Here is a 16,306-nt window from a genome sequence, read left to right on the forward strand (position 1 = left end):
CTGTCTGCAACGTGGGTATAATAACAGCACTACTTCCTGGAGTTCTATGCAAAATTTCTAAATGTAGTTCCCACCTATGCAAAATTTCTAAATGTAGCACCCAGCTCACAGTAAGCTCTCATAGAGAGTAGCCTTCATGGGACTGCTATGAAAGAAATGCTCAGCCCAGCCTGGCACATTATGGTCCTCAAATATATTCATTTCTTTTTCCTTTTCCTTTAGAATTTTTCCAAAAAGTCACCCACAAGCAGTGAACATAGGGCACAGAGCGCTAATTAAGAGGAGACATCTAACGGGCTTTGAATGGCCCCTTGCACACTAAACACCTCCCCACTTCAGCAGCAATTAGAGAAGTCGGATTTTCAATGGCAAAAAAAAGTAGGCATGCTTAGCATTATTTTGTCTCTCTTTTATGCACATTTTATCCAGTTGCCATTTAGGAGGAAATTCTCTGATCTAAATTCTAGCAATTATACTGTCTAGCATTTCACTAAACTATATGGCACTTAGAGTATGATTCAGCCTTTAAACATTGTCCTTCAAGGACAGTGAAATCAAAGAAGAGGCATATAAAGTTGAATGAAAAGTATAACTATATATATACTTGTGTATGTATATATGTACACGTGTGTGTTATACACACACACACATATATACATATATGTAATCTCTAAGATCTAAGAGACAGGCAGGGAAAAATGAAGGAAATACTCCAAATGCTTTTTTGCTTCTCTTTTGAAGAGGTTCATCTTCACCGTGCCTTTCATAGCGAGCTCTTTTTTTTAACTTTTATGAAATTACTGTGTGTTGCTTTTCATTTGTTCTCACTCTTGAATGATTTGGCTGAACAAAGAAACCTAAGTCGACAATGATTTTTCCTTGACCTTCTGGGATGTTACTGAGCTTTCTTCTGATCCACATTGCCGTTGAAAAGCTGGCTACCCGTCCTTTCTGCGTGGTCTACACGTTCTCTCTGACTGCTTCTGAGAATTTCATTTCTGTCTTTGGTGTGGGTTTGTTTTATTTGTTCCGCTCTGGACCCAGTGTGATTCTTTATTGGGATGACTCATAACTTTAATTCTGGAAAAGATCTCACCCATTGTCGCTTTGAATAATAATTCTCCTATCCTGCTTAAAAAAAAATGAATAGACTTTATTTTTTAGAGTAGTTTTAGGTTTACAGAAAAACTGAGCACAAAGCAGAGTGTTCCCATATGCTCCCTCCCCACACCCCCTTGGTTTCCCCAGTTAACACGTGGCATTGGGGCAGCACATTTTTTACAATTTTATGAACACCCATTGTCACATTGTCATTAACTGAAGTCCGTAGTTTACATTACGGTTCATTCTTTGTTGTACGGTTCTGCGGGTTTTGCCAAATGCTTAGTGTCGTGTGTGCAGTATTAGAGTACCGTGCAAATAGTTTCACTGCTCTGTAATCCCTGTGCACCACCTACTCCTCTCTCCCCACCCTCCATCCCGACCCCCGGCAAACACTGATCTTTGAACTGTCTCTATAGTTTTGTCTTTTCCAGAACATCAGATAGTTGGATCATGTATGATGTAGCCTTTTCAGAATGGATTCTTTCACTTAACGATATGCATTTAAGTTCCTCCAATGTCTTTTCATGGCTTGATAGGTCATTTCTTTTTATCACTGAATAATATTCCACTGCATGGGTGTACAGTTTGTGCATCCATTCACCTACTAAACGGTGTCTTGGCTGCTTCTGCGTCTTGACAATTATGAATAAAGCTGCTGTAAACATCCACATGCAGGATTTTGTGTGGACAGAAGTTCTCAACCCATTTGGGTATGTACCTAGGATCACGCTTGCTGGATTGTGCAGTATAACGATGTTTAGCTCCGTAGGAACTGCCAAACTGTCTTCCCAAGGAGCTGTGCCATTTTACAGTCCCACCAGCAGTGACTGGGAGCTCCTACTGGTCCACATCCTTGCTGCTCAGGGATGCTGGTGTTTGGGATTCCAGGCATGCTAATAAGGTGTGTAGTGGTGACACACTGTTTAATCTTCAATTCCCTAATGACATATGATAATCCTGTCTTTTTTTCCTTCTGGAAATTTGGTTTAAAATATTCTGGACCTTCTCACTCCCTCCTCTAGATTATTAATTTTAAAATTTTCCATTCCTTTATGTCTCTGTCCTGCAGTGAGATGATGCCCACAGATCTATTTTCCACTTCTAAATTTATTCTTTCATTAGTAATTAGCTTTATGTTTTAATTTTGATTTATTTTAATTGTGACTATCTGGCTCTTTTAAAGTCTCCATGTTCTCTTTTTAATGATAATATCCCACTCTTTTGTTATGATTTTTAAGACATTTATACATTTAATAATTTTAAACCTACAGTCTCTCAGCTTATTCTCTGGCCTGCCCCCTACTCCCCCTGCCACCTTAGAGGCTGGCATTCGCAGGCGTCTGCTGGTTGCGTGTGCTGACTCTCATGGTAGGTTATTTCCTTGTGATATTTGTGAGCTTTGGTTGTGAGCTCATCTTCAGCAGAGTTGTTCTTCCCCTAAACCACCCCCCACCCCCCGCAGAGCTCCCAGGCACACTGGGTTTTGGAAATGCTCCTACAGTGGGGCTCTGGATTTGCTTCTGCTATGGTTCCAGGGGCTTTCAATGTACCAGTTTTATATGGAAAAAACTGTACTTTATTTACCACACCACTTAAGTGGCATACATTTTGACCTCCGTACTTGTTGGGGCTTTACTTTCTTGCTCAGAGCTTCAGAGATGGATGCCTCCTTATACTTTCTTTGCTCTGATGGATGGTTTTTTTTCTAGTCTCCTAGAAAAGACAGGTCTGTTTTTTTTCACAGACCAGTTGACTCATTGAAGATCTCAGATGTATGCAGTGGTATCATTTCCTTTTTGCACAGTTCAGGGCCCCCCTGTGGATGTTAAAGCCCTGGTCTCCACCCCTACTGTTAGATCCTCTCAGGCTGCTGCACCTCAGCAGAAAAGAACCATGAGAATACCCCATTCCTCTCTGTTTCTGGCACCTAAGATTCCTATTTTGCTTGACTTTGCAGGTGCCTGCACTGTGATGTGTTTGCGGCATGGAGGGGGCTTACATCAGCTTAGTTTCCCATTGTACCACGGCCAGATACACATGTAAAACTTTTGCAACTAGCCTTTTAAAGCACACATATTTATGGGAGAGAAAAACAGGACATATATATCCCTTTGTAAGTTCTCCACCCACAAGGAAGGGTGTGGCCAGTCAGTGACGCAGGCTGAGTGTTGGGAAAGGCTATGCTAAGGTCGGTGCTTTTCCTCCTAACACCCTCTGGTGTGTCCACTGCCACACATACTGCGGGAGACCCTGTAATGTCATCCCATGGCCCCCCAACACCACCACCGACTCGTCCAAGCTCCTCTGCCCGCTGCGTGCCTCAACATTTACTTTACTGCTTCGTCTTCTCAGGAGACACCAACGCAGTCCCTTACAAGTGTGGCTGACTCCCCTTCCCTTTGGAGTTTGTGAGAACACAATAACGGGTCTTCTCACCACGCTCCGTTAAACTCTCAGTGCATCTCAGCTGCCCCAAAGACAGCCAGGCTCGTCTGCCCGTAGCTCGGCCGTGTGGGCCTAAGAATCATTGTCCTGATTCCTTTCGGGATGTAAATATAAAGATTATCCCTCTGCCCTTTGTCCAAACAGCACCTCTTTGCTTAGTCAACATGGTAAACCAGACCCACCTCCCGGAAGGACAGCAAATACACATTTCTCAGTACCAATTACAGCCCGTTCCAATCATTTTATAGTTATTCATTTCCTGCCCCATGGCCTTCTACTGGTGTACAGAACAGTAGTTCAAATACTTTCTTATTTCGTTTTTAATTTACTCAAGTATACTGTAATCTCCTTGAGGGCGATCAGGGACCATGTTTTATGATTTTGATATTTCTCATGGCCTGCAGCACTTTGTAAGCATTGAAACCTTATTTTTTGTCTCTGTTCCTTTCCTTACATCCTCAGGCTTACATTAGGCAGCTTTGCCAAAATGTTTGGATCCGCTGGCCGCATTTTATGTCTTACAGACAGAGGAAACTTGCTGTGGCCGGAGAGCAGAGGACCAGAAGCATGCCAGCCCTGAGCTCGGGGAAGTGGTGAAGGTCATTGTTCCAGGGAGCAGCTCGGGATGCTTATCCCACCGCCAGTCTCTCCCATTGCAAAGAGGCCATGATCTTTGTCGGCGTGATCTGGAGAACTGGAGCTGGCCGATGGGACAATGAACTCTCTTTTCCAAGGCAGACTCATTTGTGCTCTCCTGGGAGCAGAGGAAGGCCGGGCAGCTTTGGGTTTGCAGCCGGGTGCATACAGTCGCCCTGAATCCACTGGAGAGGACGGGCCCCTGCAAGATGCTGAAATCCCTCTCCCTCTCTGCTTCTGCTGCTAACCACAGGAAGCTCGTGAGCACTGGAGAATGCCTTTGCACCGCGAAAGTCATGCCCATTTAAAAGGTCTTCCTCTGTCTCTGGGGATGTTGCTAGCCACAGGTGTCTCTGCCAACCTCTGAGTGCCATGCCATCCCAAGGAATGCTGTAACTCCAGCAAGCAGAGCAAGACGACACAGCTCCCTCCCTTCCCTGCATTACCTTTAATAGACAGACTGATGGGACTTCAAGAGGCAGGAGCCAGAAAGATATAAAACCTCAAAGGCAATAGGCAAGAACAGTTGAGACAGTACTGTGCGTATGTCTGTGATTTGCTTCCATTAGCTGCTTGGATGACTCTGTGAGAGGCTACATGGAACGTACAAAGTCGGTCAGACCAAACCCTGCACAGAAAGGGTGCAGATTGTGCGGGCCCATGGATATGGAGTCTCTCATGTTATCGGTCCACTCACTTACAAGTAAGGCATGGGTCTCAGATTTGCAAAAGGGAATGAATGAAAATTCAAGAAGGTGCTATCCAGCACATCACAAGAATGTTTGGGGCAGAAAAACACCAGCATGAACTCCAAGAGGGAGCGCCCTTCCTTGAAGGGCTTGGGGACCATGTTGAATGATCCTGTGAGGCCCTGCCAGCCACTAGAGGTGGGATACCCCCTGGTAGCATTCAACTCCCACCTTCAACACTTAACTATCGGTTTGATCTTGGTCCAGGTACTCAACTTACCTACCCACCCACTCAGCCACTCATTTATCTCTTTCGCCATTCATTTATTGAACAAAGTTACACAAATTGCATTCCGCTTCAGACATTGTACTATAATTTTCAAAAATTAACCCATGTAGCCCTTGTATCAACATAATGTGGCTGGTACGTTTATACATCCATTTTACAGATGAGGCACAGAGAGGTTAAGAATCTTGTTCAGTCTCTCTAACATCTACCAAATGGAGCACAACCGCAGTTACCTCCTAGGAGCTTTGCTGGAATTGAGTGGATGCATGCATACAGCGCCTGCACACACTGCAGGGTAGTATTGCTGACATATGATCACTCCCTGCCCGAAGCCATGGCAGCCGGGGACAGGTGGATCACATACCCGATCCCAGCCCTTCCAATCTGTGGCGTCTGAGTCAAGAATGCACGTCAAGACAGAAAGGTTAGCTCTGTAAGAAGATTCTGCTATGTCCAAAGTAGAGAAATCACCTCCTTATTTGCCTGCAGACTCGTTCTCTGTACTTCCAGAGGGACTGCAGTTGCTTTCAGATTAGATTTCATTCTATTCTGTAAGACTGTCTGAGAGCTTCAGGAAAGGATTTTATCACCTACAAGGTGACTAGACTTCAGTCTTCCTGAGCATTTCTTCCCTGAGGTCGGTTGTAAAAATTCCATTTTGAGCCTGTACCATTTAGGCTTTGTCCCAGGCCTGGGAATTTGCTGAAATACATACATCTTCTAAAATCTGCCCACACAGATACCCCTGCAGGGACACATTTACATGTTTTGTTTTTTTGTTTCCTTGGTTTCTGGCCAGAGCACCTGGCCCTCAGCAGTGGGGGAATGGATGCAAACACTGTGTGGTTTTGAGAAGCTGGGTCTGATGTTCTGTGTAGCTCTACTTCAGGGAAGCGAATGCTTTTTGATTCCTTGAGGACTTCATTTGTTTTTGCTTACTCCCTCCCTCATTCATTCCCCCAATCATTTATTCTTTGGAAATAGAACATTTCTAAAGTGCTTAGCATGGGGTGGGCATCTCATACAGAGATGAAGAATACAGTGCCTGGCCTCTACAAGCCCAGAGTCTTGTGGGAGAGACAGTCATGCAAACCAGTAATTTTGACAAGATGAGAACATTGAATTTGCACAGGGCTGGAGGCAGGAAGATTCACAGAGTGTTTCGAGATCAGAGGGTGGTTCAGAATTTGGGGGAAGGATGATACGATCTAAGGAGGGGCCTGAAGGGTAGAAGTTGGTTACAAAGAACTCAGCTTTCATGCTAAGTTATTCGAAGGACTTTGAAGGAAAATTGAGTACCTTGTGGTAGCCTGGGAATGGTGGTGACAGCTGTATGCTTGGTGGACCCGAAGTTCTCAGTTGCTGTCCATGGAAACCCACTGTCTTCGACATACAATGTAAGTAAGGCAGGCTATTACAGGGGGGGTGGGGGATGGCAGATCTGCACAGCAGTGCTATGTACGGAGGTAGGTCACCAGAAAATTCTATTCCAGTGGCACAGTCACTGTTAGAGTCCTGGCTGGGTCTCAGAGGAAGGCAGGACATGTAGATTAAACTCTCATGCTCTCAGGATATGTAGTAATTGGGATACACCACTTGTAAGAAATTGCTGAGAAGGATCCATGTAAATTGTCATCAATATCCCCGTCACCCATAATAATTTAATCTGGATACCAGCTGCATGGTATTGTGTTTAAAACCTGGCAGTGGCTGTCTCTGAGATATCAGAGGTCTCCATCTCCAGGAAGTCTTCCGTGACTACCCAGGCGTGTGGTTATAAGGCTGCGATTTCTCCTTCCTCGACATCTTGGGTATCTCATCAGTAAAGAATCTGTCATGCTACTGTATAATTACCACTTGTTTCTAAGTCCTTCCCATCGGGAGGTGAATTGACTCAGGGTGGGGACCTTGTCTTAGTCCTCCTATGCCCCCACTCCCTGGTGCAGGGGTAGTGGATCCCCCCAAGGGGTAGTGGATGGTACACAAAACTGCATTGACTGTAGGTGACACAAGGCTCCTCTCCTTGACTAGCTTGTGATCCACTGATCTGACAATCACCAAGAGCACAAGAGAGGAAAGAATCTGTGAAACCCCAGGCGAAGGGGTCAGGAATAGTTTCTGAAACCCAGAAATCAAGGCTGACTCTTGGGGCGAGCAAGGTCCATTCAAAGGCCCTAGCAGTAGAGCCCAGTGGTTCCCCACAGGGAGCCAACTTCCATCTACAGCTGAAAGACGTCAGGATGCTGCTGATCCCATCAGGGTTTGTTGTGAACACCGAGAGGGGAACTGACCCCATTTCAATCCCCTTTCATGTCTTGCCCAGGGACTGGGCACTCAGGGTTTCTCAGAAGCCCAAATGGAATTGGAAATGGCAAAGAAACAACTTTCTTTGTAGAAAATCTAGGGCATCACCATCAGCAGGCTCATTCTTGATGAGAACAGATTCGGTCACTGTGATCTCTGAATGGCAGTCCTGGGGGTGAGGACAGCTTGGCATCTGCAGGGTGGAGGCCAAGCCTTCTCCTTGCCCAGCTGGAAGGAAGTGCTGGTCAGATCTGGGATGTAGTCTGTGGTCCTCACACAGAGTAAGGTCAGCCAGACCCTCCGATTACCGACCTTGGTGCCTACCTTCATTAATTCTATGCTCTTGCTCAAAGCCAGCTGACCTTGGATCAGGAAAGAATAGCATATCAGAGCCTAGGACTCTGTAATCATAATCTTTGAGGGCCACTGAAAAATTGGATAGAGAGAAAAAAATACCTTCAGTGCTGGTGGCACCGGGGGTGGGCATAGTATAACATTCTGGACACAAATAGACTAAACTGGAAGATAAATATCCCTTATTTAAATGTCAGAATATTCCATTTCTGTATAATGCTGAGAAGTCACAAAACTGAAATAAAAATGGGGCTAGGCTTAAATGTACCCAGTTGGATGCAGAGACGGGCTGTCTTTTGGCATAAATGTTTTACCACCACCTCCCGACTGAGGTCTCTGCTGCGTGGATGGAGCTCAAGTGCTGCAGAATTCACTGCCGTTGTCGCCATCTGGCTGGGATTTCACAGTCCGCATGATCAACTATGCAACTTGGAGTTGGGGGATTTTATGCGCACAGGTCCCCAACCTGTGTCTCTTGAAGAATAAAGAGGAAAAAGTGGAGAGAGGACTGGGCAATGCCATCAAACAATGCACGCAGTCACAGTTTTCCACCAGAGGGTGGAGTGGGTGAGAAGTAATTTTCTGGGGGTAAGATTTACAGAAGAATCACAAGAAATCCAGGACATCCCACATATGCCAAGCACTTCTGGAGTTTGCTTAACCAATTTGCCTCCCACACCATCGATGGTCAAGATGCTATGACTTGAAAGGCATATGCCCTCCTGAGCGTAGGTGAAATCAGAGTGACTTTTTGACATTGTGTATTTTCTCCGTCAGTTGGCCTCCAAATCCTATGACTCATTGTGTAAGAGTGCAAGGACGTTTTAATATCCCAAAGGGGTCCTTGTGTCTTAAGAGACATAAAATGTAAAAAGATGGAGAGGTAAGGATAAAAAGGGAAGGACATGATAATCTCACATCCCATGCCAAGAAATACCTTCCTTTTTTCAGCAAGTACAATGACATCATTACTTATCATGCCCTTTTTTATTGTGGTCAACAAGCTTTCTGTGGCTGTAACATTCTATTGCAAAGGGATCACATGCATTGTCCATTTTACCTGCATTTCCCATTGCCTAGGACAGGGCAGGCAGCTTAATGTGCACTCCAGACTTGGTTGTGGCGTGAAGGAGAAAGAGAAGGGGTAGAAAGGAAAGACAAGGATTGAGGAAAGGGGGAAGGAGAGAGAAGGAAAAACAGAATGGGAAAAATGGGACCTTTATGGGCAGGACTCCGTATGTGCCCGCAGTCCATCCATTACTGAAGCCAGAAGACCAGCCTCTCTTTGCCCCCAGGTGGTGGAGGGATTGGAGTGCTGGGTGATGACTTAAGAGAGCTCTCAGGTCTCTCTGTGATGACAGCCCCTTCCCCTTCAGGGTGACGGTGCTCCCCTGGCCTCCCCTCCCTAATCCCAAGCCAGAAGTACCAGATGGGGGTGAGACCATAGCCAGGGGTGAGTGGGAGAACCATGAGAAAGGGGGAGCAGTTAGATCTGGATTCCAACTCGGGAAACTATGGGGGGCAGACACCACACTCTACTGGTGACACAGCTGAGGCCCCAAGATAAGGAAGTTGGAGAAGGAATTTGGGTCTTTAAACTGTTGGCTATGACCACACAACACCCCCCAAACATGCAGCCACTGATGAACATGCCTAGAGTTCAGTGAACGGGCACTCAGCTATTAGAGGAACCAGGTGCACTGCATGTGGGAATGTCCGCTGATTGTACCTCTACTGAAAACGGAGAGTACCTACCACAGTGGAGAATATGCACCCTCCATGACCCAGCAATTTCATTCCTATGTGTATTTCCAGATAATTAAGTGCCTGCATGCACCAAAAATGGGCAAGAAAGCTCAAAGCACACACAAATGAGAAAAAGAAGCAAATGTCCATCAACAGCAGATGTATAAATCGCAGTCCACTTGTGCAATAGAATACCAGCAGTAATGAGAAATAGAGAGTTAGTTACACGCATTACTATGGATCAATGGCATAAAAGACACAAATGTGTATATGTTTTATGATTCCAGCATTCATTTGAAGTTCAAAAGGATGGCAAGACCTATCCATGATCACGAAGGGCAGAAGGGTGGTATCTCTGGGAGGACACTGGATGGAAGGGGCCGTGAGGGCGTTTTCCGGAGTGCTGGTCACATTCTAGATCTTGATCTGGGTGGCAGTTACACAGCTGTATAAAAATTAATTGGACACAGATTTGTGCAGTATAAAGAATGTGTGTTGTAGTTTAAAGAAATTAAAAAAAGAGAGAGAAGAGTGGTGTAGTAGAATGGAAGATATTCCTGCATTTTTGGGGGGTCAAGAGAGGGAATAATAAGGAAAGTGTAAGAATATACCAGAAAAAGAAAACAAAATTTTTTTTAGAAATAAGACATTTTTTTTTCACAAAAAGAAAAAAGTCTTAAAGGATACAGGGAGCATGAGCTCCGTTACAGACTTTCATATTGTCAGAATTATTTTAAAAGAACATGTTTTACTTTTATGATTTAAGCCACAGGTCAGCACCCTTTTCCTGTGAGGAGCTAGTTAGCACATTTTCAACTTGATGGGCCATATGGTGTCTGTCACAACTACTTAACTTCGCCCTTGCAGCACAAAAGGAAATTACAGACACAGAGTGCATGAATGGATGTGTGTCTGTGTTCCAATAAAACTTTATTTACAGAAACAGGCAACAGGCCAATATGGGCCATAGTCAGCAGTATCCTGATTTAAGAACCCTGATTTTTTTTAAGGAGACAAAATGATTTTTCAAGACTATATATGTATGAACAAGAATAACTCCCAGTTTAAGGAAATCCTCATCACTGTTATCATCTATGATACTTATTGGATACTTTTTTGATGGCTAATGTAAATTGTAACTATACCAAGTTGTTCTCATATTACACTGGCCAACTTTGTGAGTCTAGTGCCATTGCAATGGTCAGTGGCCCTTAAAAAAGGTAAATAACTTCCCCGTTGTAGAGCTGGTAAAGACCAGTCCCTACATCTAAACTCAAAGCCTTCCTTAACTACAGCCTGTGCTGCTTCATTTATAACTTTTTGTTTACTATACAACCAAAATTTTAATAAATTCTAAGATATATAAAATGTTCATTAAAATTGACATGCAAAAATAGTTGAATGGTCGAAGAGGTGAAAGGGCAACTCACTTTTTTTTTTTCACGTGCCCTGGTATTCCAAGGAATTCAAATTTAGGCAACCCTGAGATAGCACACTGCACCTTCTAAAATAGCAGAAAGAACCATAATGGTTAAGGCTGCTAAACTGTTATAAAATTTATCCACTGATTCATTATTAGTTGTACTATTAGACGGGAAGGAACCTTTCGGGCACTAATGTGACACTAAATCAAGACTCTTCAAGACATTTATAGCCATTAACCCTTCCAATTCTACACACCTAAGAGTTTGTTACAAACAAACAGTTCAAGAGACAATAAACAGGCATGAAGATGTTCCTTCCATCATGATCTATACTAGGAAGAAAATGAAATATTGAACATTAGGAAAATAATGGAATGAGTTATGGTCTAATAATAATTATGATACTTTATGCAAAAGTTAAAATAATTGGGAGGACCAGGTTTCTATATAACAACATAGAAAAATGTTTAAAATGTCACGGCAAGCTGTTTTGAGAGAAATCTTCTGCATCCATGGATGTTTTGCTGCCCTTGTCTAGCTTGGATTAATACTTAGTCTATAGGCACAGACCTGACCATCTACACTTGCCCTCTTACAGCACTAAATTATGCTTTCTATCTTTATCTTGCATCTACCTACCACTTCAGCATTTTATTTAAAAAAAAAAAGTAAGGGAGAAGTGTGGGCTTCACATATAAATCAAGTATAAAAATCAAATGAATAATCATATCTGACTTGATTGTTTATAGTTCATGATGCGTGATCAAAACCGAAAGTTTCTGTGATGACTGCCCTTGTACTGTTCACCATGTAAGAACTTATTCATTATATAAGAACTTGTTCTTTATGCTTCAGAAGATTGGAGACTGTTGAGAGTTAGGCTTGGGGTTGATTAATGATTTTGCATTGAGTCCCCTATACAGAATTTTATTGTTGTTAACAACCATTTGATCAATAAATATGAGAGATGCCCTCTCAAAAAAAAAAATGTAACAGGAAGCAAAAACAGTGGCATATAAAAGCATACATAACCAATAACTATACTTATTGAAAGAAATATGTCTGTAAGTAAAAAAGATCAGAAGGTATTATATTATTCGAATTAAGAACAATGTTAAGGTAGTAGGTCAGGGTGATTTTATATGCACACTATACTGCCGTTTCAAATAAAAGCATTTTAAAAATGTACACTGAGAGGGACCTGGGGCCACTGTTTGTCCATCCTATAAATCCTACAGGAATTTCTGTGATATCAGTGTTCTGACTCACCAGCAAGCCACTCATTTTATCTTATTTCAACTACGATGGTTCTCTCTCGACATTTGACTTCTCCTGGTTTGAGTCATTCAATGTTTGTTGGGCACAAGTTTGGCACTGCTGACCTTGCTCTAATCCTGGCTTCACATGGATGATAAACACCGCAATCCCGGCTCTCTAGGGAACGAACCTACTGGAAAATTCACCGCAGATGCACGCAGATGAAAACCCTCATCTTTAACACCAGGGAGAGTCGATGACTCTCCAAGATATTTATGGATTTTATCTGTTTCTTAAGTAAGTACTGTTCCATTATTATTCCAAATATGTCTCTAGTTGAAATTAGGAGGGCAATAAGTCTAATTTTTATGGTACCATCTGGTCACAGGCCACTGAAGCAGTTAAATCCTTTATTGCTAATCTATGCTTAGGACTGACACATTTTGTCCTTTGAAGACCTTTCATTGATGAATGAATTGTTTGCCCTGGACATAGTGTTTAGGTCATAGGAAGGTCAAGTGATTTAATTGTTGGGATACCAAAATAGTCATTGATCATCATCCCCGTTGGGTGTATATCATTAAAGCTGCTATTCAGCATGTAAGTGAGCTTTGTGTGCACGTAGAAGTCATCCACATAGAGTAGAAGTAATACTGAAATGCACAGGAAAAACATCAGATTCAGTCAACCCACTGTCAATAACAGTCTCAAGCCACACTTGCCACATGGTTTCAAACGAGCCCACATCTACACGCGCACAGAGTCAGGAGAGCTAAGAGGTCCAAACCTGGTTCCAGATCAAATGTAATCCACAGAAGCACTGGCTCATTCTCTGCCCAAAGAGTGGGGTGTTCAGTCTTGTTTGCTTTATTTTTAACACTGTTATTATAGCCGATAATGAAAATGAAGTCTTTAGAAGCAATTAACACTTTCATATCTATTTTGTTCCTTTTTTAATGACGAAGCTCAACATTAACGCCTGCTTGATTGCTTCCGTTCACTGTCTACCCCTTATTTTCTGTGTTCCTCATGGGCGCTGCTGTGTGAGCTGAACCATTCAAGTTCTATGCCATTTATTCCTCAGGGGTTCATAATCACCAAGACTATGGATGTGGAGATCCATTTAGGAGTCAGGAGAACAAGACAATGAATAAACAGAGAGCAAAGATCCAGTATCGTGGACCCCAAATGAATGGCCTGTTGGCCACTGACATTTGTATCTAATACGTGCCAATTAGTGAGTAAGATGCTTCTAAATGCTAAATACTGTTATCCTAAGGAGTGGGTCTTCAATCTGATTGTGTATTAAACACACCAGAGATGATAGAAAGATGCCTTATGGGGGTGTAAATTAGATGTCTGCATTTTCAATAGGCTCCCCAAATGAGTCTGACGGACACAGAAGTGTTCAAGCATCTTCATAATTCATTAAGTAAGGTAACTATTAAGGGCAATAGACCAGGAGGTTTTAATCATTTTTATATCCCACCACCTGGAGTTCAGAAACTGTTCAGTTGTTGTTGAATGCATGGCTAGAGGGAGAATGAATGAACGAACAAATGGATGAATATACTGGGGCTCTGACAAATGACGATTGGTCTTTGGTAACTTGCTTAGAAAGTTTGTGATTTACAGAGTAGCCTCCGTCAGCCCAAACTGTGATTCCTGCCTTTGGAGTCTCAATTTGATTAAAACACGTTTAGCAAGGAACAATAACTTTCTGAAATGTTGGGGATTATGTAGCTCCAAGAAGCTCTGTGGGGAGCTAGCAATCCCAGCAACTAAGACAAGTCTTTGTGAACCTGGAGACGCTGCACTGCGAGCCTGTATCGGGGCCAAACATCTGACTCCTCTTAATTACATTCTGTCCTTGTTTCATTCCTTCTCATTTCTTGCTCTGGGTCCTGAGTTCTCCCCAAACTGCCAGGGTTAAATGATTTCAAAAATTAGGCTGAGCCTGCTCCCAGGGTGCTGGGGCCTTGGGCACAGACAAATCTCCTTCTCCGCAGGCAAATGGAAAGAACGAAGGTCACTTTCTAGCTACCCTCAACCTCTGTCTCCAAGTTATTCTGCCCAGTATCATGTGCAGGGGACCGATGCTGTCCCTTCAGTGACGGAGGAAGGAACACTGCAGATGGATTCTAAAGGACCTGCTTTTAAATCCCAGCTTTGCATCTTTCCAGATGAGAAACCTGCTTTATGAGATGTCCATGAGGGTTACAGCAGAAAAACGAAAAGCAATGCTGTATGGTGGTTCCAGCAGGGCTCTGTAGGGCCTCCTTGCCCAGGCCCCAATCTCAGATCTGCACTTAGTAGCTTGGACACATTACTGAACCTGCCTGTGACTCAGTCTGCTCATCCATAAACAGGGGTCAGTGCAGGCACATCTTGGAGATAGTGTGGGCTTGGTTCCAGACCACCACAATTAGGCAAATATTGCTATAAAATGAGTCAAATGAATGTTTCAGTTTCCTAGTGCTTATAAAAGTTATGTTTACACTAAACTGTAATCCATTAAGTGTGCAATAGCATTATGTCTAAAACAACAAAGTACCTACCTTGATTTAAAAATACTTTATTGCTGAAAAATGCTAACCATCATCTGAGCTTTCAGTGAGTCATAATCACTGATCTCAGATCACCATAACAATAAAAATAACATATAATAAAATACATAAATAAAATATATAAATAAAAACAACAATAAGAAAAAGTTGAAACATGACACACAGCTAAAATGAGTAACTCCTGTTGAAAAAATGGCACAATGAACTTGCTCAATGCAGAGCTGCCACAAACCTTCAATCAAAAAAAAAAAAGCAATATCCACGATGTGCCATGAAGCGAGGTATGCCTGTAACTGTCACTCATGCCATTTCTTCACCGCGAGGACGTGTGAGAACTTCACACATACAGAGCATGACCCAACATTATTTTGTGACCCACGGTGCTCCCTCTGTACGGGTTACCCCTTATTATAAAGGTCTATGTAAAGAACAATGATCATGGAGCTACTGCATGATGTCCATTTGGAGAAATGGAAAATTGTCTCTTGGCCTCAGAGGGGGTTCTCAGAGTCTCAGGGCCTCTTCTCCCCCAGTTCCCCATCCTGACGTTTAGCACTTTGAATGGGCTCAGGTTGCAATTTAAGGTGATTGCAAGGGGGTGTTGCTGAGGCACCTGAGGACACAGGGGTCTGTGTCGCAAAGAACTGCTGGCAAGGGAAGCCAGCGGGAGGGGTACTGGGCACCTCCAAGCAGGCCTGAGCCAGCTGGGGGTCTGGGCCCTGTTCCTCCGTGGGACTGAGACAGGGCAGCGCGGGGCTCCGCCTTCTCCCACTTCATCTGCAACGAGGCTCACTGCTCAGCACAGCCGATGCAGCTTGCCCTGAGGATGCCCGGGCTGCGCACCACCCCACGAGGCAGCTGGCATTTCTGCTCCCTGCTCCCCATGCCCTCCTCCTGCCACCTGCTCACGGCCTTTCCTCCACCAAATCCTTTCCCCGCCTCGTCTGCCTTCTCCCGCTTTCCTTCCTTTTTGACTGGTCTCATCTTCTAGCACATTTTCTCCCTCCTCTGCTTCCCTTTCCCCTTTTTATGTCTTTCCCTCGTGTATCTCTGCCCCTTCTCTCTCCCTTTGCTCATCTTCATCTCTTCCCCTCCCTCGGGAGAAATGGCAATCTACCGTTTTAAGTCTCTTCTGCCCTTCTTGTCTTTCTCCAGACAACCCAGGACCAGGACACCACACTCTTTATAAAGGGCCAGAGAGCAAATATTTGGGACTTTGCAGGTCATACGGTTTCTGTTCCGACAACTTGTCTCTGCTGTTGCAGCGTGAAAGCGGCGTAGACCATACCTGAGGGGACGGATGTGTCTGCATCTCAATAAAACCATTTTCAAAAACAGGGCAGTGGCTGGATTTGGGCTGTGGCCACAGTTTGCCAAACCCTGAGGAAGACACCATTTCTTGTGTTTACCACCTTGATCACAGGCCACAAAGTCAGTGATAATTTATGATCCATTCCAGTTCTAAAAGCCAGGGAATATATATTCTTGCTG

At 43.7% G+C, this 16,306-nt stretch overlaps 1 protein-coding gene across 1 annotated transcript in view; it reads right to left on the minus strand.

Annotated features, from left to right (window-relative positions):
• Nucleotides 1-16,306, minus strand: part of GRIN2A (glutamate ionotropic receptor NMDA type subunit 2A) — a 349,136-nt gene that overhangs the window by 14,535 nt on the left and 318,295 nt on the right. The gene's annotated exons all lie outside the window — the stretch shown is intronic.

Source organism: Manis javanica, chromosome 10 (genome assembly GCF_040802235.1).
Source record: "Manis javanica isolate MJ-LG chromosome 10, MJ_LKY, whole genome shotgun sequence".
Lineage (NCBI taxonomy): Eukaryota > Metazoa > Chordata > Mammalia > Pholidota > Manidae > Manis > Manis javanica.